Here is an 11494-nt window from a genome sequence, read left to right as displayed (position 1 = left end):
ATTTAAATGTAAAAAAAAAAAAAAGCAGGCCAGAAGAATTGCAATCCGTTGAAAGAATTGCTACCCATATCCTGTGTAACATATTCAGGTACTACCAAGGACTTCTCTATGTATTGGCAACCAAAATTTGAATGTGCTTGGACTCTGCATCTATTCGAGAAGAGTAATTGAAGGCAGTGGAATCCCGTTTTTAAAAATAACTGGCCTATGTTGGAACTAACCCAAAAATCAGTTAGATATTACTACTGTGTTACAAAAGTAATACCAGTGCTGAGGACTCCTGCAAGAAATGTCCTGTTACTTGCTGTGCATGGTGTACAGCCTCTCTTTTGCATTAGAAGTATGATAAAGCACAGGTTACATCCAGTTAAACTCAGGAGGTGTCTAGCCCTCCCACTCCTCTAAGAGTGTGGAGGAGAAGAAATGACTGTTTTCACACTCAGCTTAGAAAAAAATTGAACTAATGTATGTTAATGCTGAAGAATCTGTGTACTATGCATTGCAAATTTGCTTCCTACAGACAACTGCACAAAGGAATGTTCTAAAATGAGACCAATATACAATCCTTAACAAATACTGAGGTGGAYAGGAAGAGGCAGGCAACTGAAAACACAGCAAGTTGCTAATGATATCCTTCAAATAAATGATTCATATACCAACCCTTTAGTTATCATCTCATACATACAGTATAGGTCTCTGAGGAGAAAGAACAGAAATAAATTTTGTTTTACATCACTTGGCGTCTTGGTATAATCAAAGCCCCAGATCCAGGTGAGTATGCGATTGAATTGTGAAGTATTCTTACCCTTTCCTGAAAACATGCATTCACATGTATCAACTTTGCAGTCCTTGCTCTGCTGCTTGAGCTCTGCTGCTAAGMTACAGGGAAAATCAAACTCTCAGCTCAAACCAGATGTGATCATAAACAGCCATGATACCAGGATTTTTGTGGAACTTGCAACAATGGGATTAGAAGGAAAGTCTGAATTTGATAAGTGCTGCTGAGAGGCAAACTACTTGAGTTCCAAATGAGAGGCAGGGGTCAGAATTTTCAGTCATGATGCTGTGTAGACTGGAAAATAGATGCCAATTTGTGATTTTCAGAAGTTTCCTAGAAGCTTGGCTTCCTAAAATTAATGTTTACTCATGTTTACTGTGCTGTCATTTTCTGCATGTGTGCTGATAATTTATATGTCCATACATGAAATCAGTATAACTGTCTCAGTTCTAGGTGTAAATGAGCTCATTCAGTGTCTGTGAGAGACTGGCAAAAAGGATTATTGTCTCAAAACAACTGAAGTGTGTGTGAGGGGGGAAGGGGGACCTGGGCAAGTTCTGCAAAGATGGGATGATGCGCTGCTCTCTCCCCACCCCACTGGAGCCTCTAGTCCAACCCAGAATGGCTGTCAGTCACTGGCACAGGGACAGCAATCTCACACCCCACCCCTGGAGCCCCAACCTAGCTCCAGAGTGGCCAGGTGACTGGCCTGGGGGGAAGATGGCTGCAGGAGGACAGAGCAGATAAAACCCATTGCCTTGAGATGCACATGGTCACGTCCCTGTTGTCCTTGGATTTTATGGCAGCTGAAATGACACTAGATCCAAGGTGATAGCTATATATTTCTTCTCTCTCTCTGTTTTTCTCTCCTTCTTTCATTTTGTTCTCCTAATTTCCTTTTCTTGAAATCTGGGTAAATTTGGATGGGTTAAAGTGTGCAAAGTCCATGCTTTGTGAAAGGCTTTGTTTTGATTGAATGTTTGCTTTAAATTTTATCAATTTCCTCCTGCTAGCAAAGTTTGGTTTTTAATCTCTCRAGAACTTTTGTCAATTCTCCTTTGCATCACCTGAGGGAAAAGTAGTACCTCAAGCCCTTTTTAAATAAAGTCCCTGAGTGAGGACTGGAGCTTTACAGTATGTTTTAGTTTTCAATGTGCTCCCTGAAATTTAAGCACCAATTTGATTTGTTTTCAGTTATGATTTTTAATGTCTTTCTGWTTAGAAGTTTGACTCTGAGCTGGCTTATTTCAGTTTTATTGTGCACTACCCTTTACAMCTGCTAGTTTGAACAACTGTACTGCCTCACACAACCGTATGCCAGGCTGTGAAGCTGAAATGGTTGGTTCCAGGATGCAACCTTGATATGAATTGCTCAGTTTAATGACAGCTTAGTAAAGCATGTCTGAAAAATGTATCTACTCAGCATGTTTACCTTGAGGAGGTTTAGAGGCAGAAATTGTATATTATCCCTTGTTTTTGTTAATCTTCAACTATTAAGTCTTACCCCACTGCAGTTTTTCACTGACTTTTTCTCCTGATGATCACACGTAATGACAAGCAACTCTTTCAATTGCAGTACTATTGATAATATCTTGCCATTTTGGGGGTTTGTATAAACCTCATGTCTTCCAGATGCCATTTTTTCCCAAAGCCTTCAAGTTATAATGTGTGCCATGTGAGCAAATAACTGAGAAGCAGACAGAGTACCAAAACTTGGGCATGGGAGGACAACACACCTTAGCAGTGAAGTGGCTTTTGAGCTTGACTGCATTTTYTTTCTGTGTTTAGATTGGTTCAATGCATTCTAAATAGTAATACATTCRTGCTCAAATCAGAAGTGGCTCAGAGCCTAGATATACATCTGYCACAGGACCCCTGCTGAATAACTTCATTCCTGTATGAGTGCAGCTCTGTGCTAGTCCCCATGCTGCTTCTCTACGCAGGGAAGCATCAGCAGCATTGACWTGGGCTCAGGAAGAGTCTTTCTGCTTCTGGAATTAAGCACGAAGCTCAAAGAGGAGAAACATCCTCACAGGAAACTGAAGTTTTGCCAATTGCCCTCAGCCTTTCCTGTCCTTTAAAGAATGGTATCTTGCTGTAAGACTGGTTGTCTTCCTATTTTTAATAGAAAGAAATACAAGGGTTTTTTCCACCCTACAGGGCACCTAAGGAAACTTGTCCTTCCTGCCCTGSATCCCCAGCAATGTTTAGAGCTCGGAAATATTTTCTGACCCAAAGTGCACTCCCAGGAATACCTGTGGTACTCACAAATGACCATGACATCTATTAATATGACCATTTTTGATTAAGACCAAATCTCTTTCTCTTATTGAGTATGTTCAGAAAGTCATGTCCTTCTCTTTGAAAAACAAAAGGTCATTAGACTAAATCAAGACTTRTCCAGAGTTCAGTACTTGTTTGGACTTTTAAATAGAGAAGGCAAAAATTGAATTTTGCTTCCWCAAAGCTATGGGACAGGGACCAGGCTGCTGCTGCTGTAGGAAGAGAACAGGGAGGCAGGAGCTTAGAGAGGAGCAGGGCTGTGATGGAAGGTGGCTGTGAGAGGTCCTGGAAAATCTACTTCTTTCAAGGCTGAATGAGGAAGGGATRTCGAGAGTTTATTGTTGTTACAGACCCCAGCAACAGCCTGTTGCACAAGCCCTGAGACTTTTCTTGRCAATAGAGGAGATGTCAGCCCTTCCACCCATTGGAATGACAATGCAGTGAATGGTAGGCTGCTTTGCCATTCCAACAGCCTKTTATCTGGAGAGCTGTCCTAATCTGATACCCAGAGATGTGATGTCCCACTGCGGACAGAGCCACTTTGCCGCAGATGAAGCAGAGCTCAGCTCCAGCCATGCCCGCACAGCCTGGGATCTGCTCAGATCTGCTAGAGTCACAAAATTTGAACATGCATCTCAGGAAGAGTGTGTCTAGCAGATAAACAAAACTGGTTTGTGATTAAACACTGYGGTCATTCTTTAGCTATTTCTTTTTATTTTTAAGGGTATTTCCTACAAACCAGATTGATCTTTTTGTTCCTTGATCAGTTCACCAGATTCTGTCCCTTAGCAGATGTGGAGTGTTTTGAAACATGTAGTAATTCATGGGACATTTGTCATGGGATGTCCCTGGGGTAAACAGAACTGAAGAACTTTCAATCCTCTGCTGTGGTGGAAGTATTTCCCGTGAACAGTGTATTTGTGTGTTTGCCAAAGCTTCTCTCTTGTCATCTCCCAGACCTGGAGAGGAGCCATGCTCAGGGCCAGATGTCTGAGTCTGCAGGCCTGCTTTCAATTTCAACAGCAGTCAGTACYCAGCTTCATTAACAATTCAGGTTTTTCCTTCTGTTAGGAAATCAAGAGTTTTTTCTCACTAATCTTTGAAAGATATTTAATTAATTTTATCCATTTGTTCGTATTCTGCTAGGTGGCAATACTGTCTCYGGTTGGGTTCTGAAGATTTTTTATTCTATAGCTTTCACTTGTGGACCCTTTTAATAATGTATTATGCAATATGATCATCCCTATAGAGTGTCTACTTTTTTTTTCYCACAACCTCTCTTGAGACACAAATGTGTTTAGGAAGCCCCTTGTTTCAGAAGGATGGGTCCTGTTCTGCTCTGAAGTGAAGGGAAAAGTTCTCTTACATTTTTGGGGTGTATTTTAAATTTACTTGAATTAATACTTGAATTAATATTTGAATTACCATGTGATTGTGCTCTAGAAGACCAAGTGTGAGGTGTGTCTTCTGTTTGCCTTGGAAACAGGATGTTATTTTTTTTTAAGTTTAATTCAGAATAAATGTGTTTGCCAGTTTCAGACTGGCCCTTTATAAAGTTTAATGTGACAGCCTTAYAAGGTACAAAGACAGAATTTCTGCAGTGACATCCCTAATCTTTAATAATTTATGAAGATTTGTCCTGCAATTTGGCTTTCTTTGACATTCTGTGCTTTTGTTTAAGCTGAATTTAAACTGGACAAATGAAAAAAAAAAAACTTAGAAGCCCAAGAAGAATTAGTTCCAAGGTAAGCATACTGTCCAGAGGCATAAAATGTTTGTATATTATTTCATTTAAGGCTCACATTCAGCTGACCTACCCCAGAATGACACACTGGCACTTCTTTCTCACTGGCACTTCTTCCCAAGAATCTGATTCCTTTCATTTTAAATAGTATGTGACATGGGGACTGAGGGAGCTCTAAAAGCTGAATGTTGCTGGTATAGTAGTGGCAMTGGGGTGCTATGTCCACAGGCATTTTTGGGAACCTGAGAGAATGGCTTTGCAAAGGATGAGTGCTCCCTTCACCACAGTGCCCTGTCACAGTGTTATAAATGCCAGCCTCCTAAAGTGCTCCTTCTCTGAGTGTATGGAAAAGGCTTGGCAAGCCAAATTCTTTGCCCTACTGCAAAGATAGTTTACTGCGGCAGCATTACAGAAATGCTTTTCCTGATCATCAGTGAAAAGTGACTATTCCACAATTGGAAACAATCAGATCTTTCTCCTCTCCAATCATGTCTAGTTGATATCCCTGCCTTAAAGCAGAATATTTTGCTATCCATCCTGAAACGAACAAGCTTTCTCTGTGGAATGACATTCACTTGTGCAATTTCTATTACTCCAGACTGCAAGGTCATCCATTTCTTCCAATGCAATTGTCTAGCCCTATTACATCTCTGTGATGCCTCCTAACTTCATAGGATTGCTAACTTCACCAGCATGCTCCAAATGCTAACAAGAACATTATGTAAGARGAAACCAAAAGACCAGCTGCTGAGGAGCTGCACACCTTCTTTCTGTCCAGCTTCATACTCTTCATACTTTTCCAAGCCACCCTCTTTAGCCTATTTCGAGCAGCTTATGATTCTCACAGGTATACCTTTTCTTCTCCASTTTATTAACTACCTATGTGGTAGTAATTTAAATATTTTCTGATGTTAGATCAACCATATCTTTCCCTGTGTGAATATCGATTATCTGACTAGAGAAGAAAATCAGTCTTATCTGACCCAACATTCACAAATTCACATTGTGTCCTGTCCTGTTTGCTATTGCCTAATTCCTTCCAGATCTGTAATAGTAAAAATTCTTTTCTTTAAAATCCACTTCAGTTTTGGCAAAAGCACAGTAAAATAAGTGACTTCATTGCTGCCAACATATTTTATGGCACCTTTATTAGATTAAAGGCATTGTGTTTGCTGTTCTCCAGTCAGATAACACTGCTGACCCTCACTTTCCATGTAAATGTGGCATATTGTTCATTGCTTTCCCTGAAACTCTGGGTTCTGAATTATCCTGTGGCTTCATATCAAGTGCATCACAAGTATTTCACTTGTACCTGGTTTGAGGGTATTTCATGTGTATACATCAAGTGTCCCATTTGTGCTTTTTCTTAATGCAAATTTGAAGTAAAACCTTAGTGTTTTGGGACCATAGGCCTTCACCCTAAATGTCTCTCAGGCAGGGTGGATGGGTTCTGTAAGGGCTCAGGAAAGAGCTCGGGGAGGCAGCTCTGCTCTCTAGGCACTGAGTCAGCTGAAGGGAGGAACTCCGAGCTGGTGGATTTCGGTAGCATGTCTCARGGAAGAATCCCAGAGGAAACTGAATTCAGGGAAAGCCTTTACAGGTGGAGGAAATTCTCTTTCTCAATTGCCAGCTGAATGAAGGTATTGAACCTGAAACCTGGCATCAGCTGCTCCTCTTACCCAGTTTTAAAAAAATATGTGTGGCAAACATTTATAGGGAGCAAGAGCCCATGTGTTGACATTTCCCAGCCTCAAAAATAGGAAGGTGATAAAGGACAAAAGAGTCAATTTGTTTCAAAGAAGAAAAACATTTGAGGATACATATAGTCTTTTGGGGGATGTGCCACTGTGTCTTTGTGACAGTCTCAATGAGAGACAGTAGATGCATCTGGACCAGTAAAAATCATTCTGCCATTCCCTTTCTTTCCACAATTGCATAAACAAAAGCTGAAATTKGCTCCAGCATATAGGCGGTAGAGAATGCATATTTGCTGGTGCTCTGAAGTCCCACTAATACAGGCACAGTTCTGGACAAAGGTCTGCAGTGTTTCAGAGTAAAAAGCCTTATGTGATTATGGCACAGTAGCTTAAGAAGCTGTAAAACCTATTTCAGCTGGAATAATCTGACATAAATTGATCTTTCAGGCTACCTGTGATCTACYTAAAATGATAAATGTAAATTTCTTTCTATAAATAGAAGTTAGGGATTTTTACGACCAGTGTCTTGTGGGAGAAGGATGTGGGAAGTGAATGGTCTCTCTGACATCCTCCTGGGAGGGCAAGATGGGGCTCCTTTCTCATCAAAACGAGCACCAGCCGTGAGGATTTTTTTTCATCGCGCTGCAAGTACAACCAAACGATYTGTAGGCTCCTCCTGCAAACCCGACTTTTGCAGAAGCAAAAAGCTTCAGTGTCATAATAGCATGATATACAAGACAATAAGCACAGATTGCTCTGTTGGTCTGCAGTGTCCCTTGCCTGAGGGGATCATGTTGCAATTGTTTAAGAGCCTAATTGTGGTACTAAAACGCAATTCAGGATGGCTAGTGAAGACTGACTTTATTATAAAAAGTGGATTAAAAACRGAATGGAAAAAAAGCCCAAACATCAGCAATGAGTCCAGGAAGTCGACCACAGCCCTGAAGGGCAGCACCTTACTTCTTTAATACTGTGAGGTTGATTTATAAGACTTCAGTTCTGAATAAATTCTGGTTCCCCATGGAGAGCTTTAATTTTACTTAAGAAAAGATGCCCTTTGCATTTTATTTTATTTTAACCTGTACCTAGAATATGAGAGGAAAAGGAAAGCATATATATTCTTCCATGGGCAGACATCWGAATAGCAACAATTCAGTGTTTTCAGCGCATGCAAAGACTCTCAGCTGTCACCTTCAAAATAAATTATTCCCCTTGCTCTCAAAGCAGTTTGGTCTCCTTTGGGGCCTGCAGAGCACAAAATGACTTATTTTAGTGTTGAGTTAAAAAATCAAGACTTAGAATAGATTCTAAATAGTAAAGCAGTAGCAAAGTGGCCTTTTTGTCAGCGGTTATGAGAGCTTACCCTACTTTACTGAGGACAACCAGAATAGTCAGGACAGTCACAATAGTCTTTCACTGGAGAAAACTGGAATGAAAGATCTAACAGATGTGGCAAAGGACTGCATTCCTCCATGGAGTATGTGCACAAGAACAAATTTGCAAAGGAGTGATCAGTGATATAAGATTGCTAGGAATTTTCTGAATTTGAGGGGAAATTGTTCAGTAGACTTGAAATTTTTAGGCCAAACTGAACTCTGATGTGATAGAGGAACATTTTTGACTACTCTGCAAGGGTTTAATATGACAGTACCTAACAAGCTCAGAAACCTCACTTACACTGTGACCCATCAGGTCTTCTCTTTGTGACTGTGAAAGTAAAATAACCCACAAGAGATAATACTTTACATGTAAATACAAGATTTGTGTCACAACAATTATGTACATGTAAGTACAGACCAGAAGAGGTGAGCAGGATGCATACTGACTGTCCAGTGGAAAGTTTTCCTTGATAAGACAGAGCTACTTCACTGTTAGTTTCAAGTAATAATATTGCAGTATTCAAAATCTCAGATATCTTGACTTCCCTCTGTCTGATACATTTAGTTAATATTTCTTCTGCTAATATTCTGTGTGGTTTGGTTTTTTTTAGGCCTTTTTTTTAACTTGTCATGAGTGTTTCTGCTGAATGGTCATCAAGTAAGGTAGAAACATTTTGTTGGAGATATATGGAAAATGTTTTTCTCCTTTATATGATGAAAAGGGCACTTGGTTCATTCTGGTTAGTAGCACCTCAGAAGGCAGCCTGCCAACATTAGGTCTCTTTCATGTGCTACAAAAAACAGCAGTTCCAGTAGAAATRTTGTTATCTCAGCTTTCAAGATGCAGTGAGCTTTTTAGTCTACGCTGTTTTTAGTACAGTATAAAAACTCAAAAACTTGCATCAAAACTCAGCTACTATCAGTAATTCTTCTCAGTCATAAGCCTCAGTTCTTCCCAGAAGCATATTGCAGTGAACTTGGTCAAGCTTCGCTGAAATTCAGTCCAGTCTTATCAGGAAGCTGTGGCTCCTAGTCAATGCAAGCTGTGCTGGGACTGTCAGGCACAGGGAGGAGAGCTTTGGAGAAGCAGTGTTTTATCTGTTYCTGAGTATGTGCTGCAATTGACTCTAAAAGTTAATTGGAAAATGTTATATCCAAATAGACTAAAGGGAGATATGTCAACAGCTACTATTGTTGAAYAAGATCAGGAGAGATTTCTGATAAGATTTGTCCCAAACAACCCCATTTGGGGGCAGTTGTGAAAAGGGGTTTGCAAGCCTCAAGCAAGTGCAGAYGGCAATACTGTCATTCATGGCAAACTGCTGGTTTATTGGCTGAGCCCCTGTTTGAGGATAAGTTGGGAAAGGATGTACATGCAGATGYTTCTTATGCCTGCCTTCTAAAGGCAGACTTTCAGAGTGTGGAAAGCACATCCGGCTTGACATTCACAKGAAAATGATGACTGGATTTGTTTTCTTGACTTTCAGTAACCCAGATCACATGAGCAAGGTGGGTGAGTGTACACAGGGGCAATATAACACTTTGTATATGTAAGTGTAGGAGACTTGTTTTCTCAGGATACATATCAGTGTGCTGATGAGTACTTGAGAGGGAAAGTACTATTTGTTATTCACATTTGAACATATTAGTTTTGAGACTTTGTATTTAAAATTAGGCATGTCATTTTTCACGAGAGTCTATGAGTTGCTCAGTGTCATTAGGATGTCTATAGCCCTGGCATTAGAATGACATCTCTTTTATTTCCAGCTGCTTGATTCTGCAAAAAATGCMTTTGCCCTAATGTGGTGCTCTTTCCAAAGGCCTGGTACTGGGGCTGCATTATAAAACACTTTCATCAATATTAAGTTTCATAAAATAAAGTAATCCCCTTGACAATATTAGGATTTCAAAAGAGTTTAGAAACTCTCTTTTTCATTCAATGCAAAACAGAAGCATAGCTTTGTTGTTAAAGCCAGATAATAATTGACCTATATTTCACRTACCTTCATTTCCAAAAGTTGACAAAGGCAATGTGCTCTTGAAGCTGATAAGAGCTTGTACTGGAACTGAGTTTAAACTTTCTGTGGTGGTCCTCTTTGCAGAGGTTTTGAAGATCAAATAACACTGATAAAAATGCAAATTGAAAKAGTTAGTGTGATGAGATGCAGTTTTAAAGAGGAGGAACAAATCCTGTTCTTTTTACTGACAGGTTGTGGGATGCTGTCCTTGTTAATGTCCATAAGTAAACAAATAAAAACCTTCCTTTTTCCCTAGCTGAGACATGATTTACCTAAAATAGARACTGTAAGGTTTCTGAATCTTTGTTGGTAGTAAGAATAGAGAGAGAAAATCAGAAGTTCATAATGAATCAATATTTCAATGATGAAATATTAAAAGTAAACCAGACTAGCAGTAGTTCAGAAATTAATCTACCTTGCTTCTATGGCTTGTAGAGCTTTTATTTTAACCTGACCTAAGGCTGCACAAATCCTTTAATAATTCCAGTCCATGGAAGATCAGACAATCACAACTTTCTTTGTTTGTAGTCAGAGTTTAAAAATTATCTTTACTTCAAAAGATCTTGGATATGTATCCAAACACTTGCAAGTTTATCTCAAATATAAATAAGCTTGAGCTCAAGCTTTTCATTACTTTGCTCTTTTGTACCTCTGATTCAATCTAACTTAGATTTTTCAGAATAGTAATAGTCTCCATCCTTTACCAATGTCCTATTTTCTTGAAAATGCCATTGGTTTCAGGTGATGTTGTCATCTTGAGATTGGTGAACTGCACATACAATTGAAACATAGCAGAGTCAGGAAGATCATCTGTATCCCAAACAAAATCCATGCCCTCCTGAGTATCTGGCTGCAGAACTGAAACCAACATATGTGAGGATGGGTGCATTTGTAAGATCAGTGCTGACTGCCTGGGGAAAAAGCCCAGCTACAAAATCATGTCCAGTAAACAACTTGTGTTGGGAAACAGGCTGCTGTTAGAGCTACTTGGGAGTAAAAGTCTTGTTTTACAGAATGAATGAGACCTCCAGTGTTTTGCTGGTGAGCTCCCTCTCTCAAGGTGGCACAGTCTGTTTGTGGAGTCTGAGCTGATTAAATGTGTTAATAAGGCATGGCAGTGAAATCTCTGAAGACTCATAAATTGAATCAGGACTCCTACAGCCTTAAAAACAGTCATAGTGGGAACTGGGGAAATATCAAAAATAAGGAATCYGAGATAATGTGCTTGATTGTATCACATTCTATGTTTTGGGTTTTTCTGTCTGGTTTAATTACACTGTGTTATGAATTTGAGTTCATGCTATCAGAGAAGAAATACCTCAGTGTCTTGTTGGCAGAGAAAATTTTGCATTTATGTGTAATGTCTCTGTCTTCAAATGAAGGTTTTATGGAAAGTAAGTCTTGTGATTTGAAAACCTCTTTCCCTCCAATTTCATTAAAACCCTGCCATCAAAGAAAAGCAGATTTGTTTACATTGAGATTTTTCAGCAGTTTTTGTAACGAAGTGAAAATTAGACACTTTTAGGTAGCAAAGAATTTTGATTTTTTTTAATTTCAGCTTTGTAATTAGTCTAAAGCTCTCTTCCCCTACCTCA

This window comes from Malurus melanocephalus, unplaced genomic scaffold, assembly GCF_030028575.1.
Source record: "Malurus melanocephalus ecotype Western Australia unplaced genomic scaffold, MMel_1.1 scaffold_33, whole genome shotgun sequence".
Taxonomy (NCBI): Eukaryota; Metazoa; Chordata; class Aves; order Passeriformes; family Maluridae; genus Malurus; species Malurus melanocephalus.
This window is presented reverse-complemented; position numbering follows the sequence as displayed.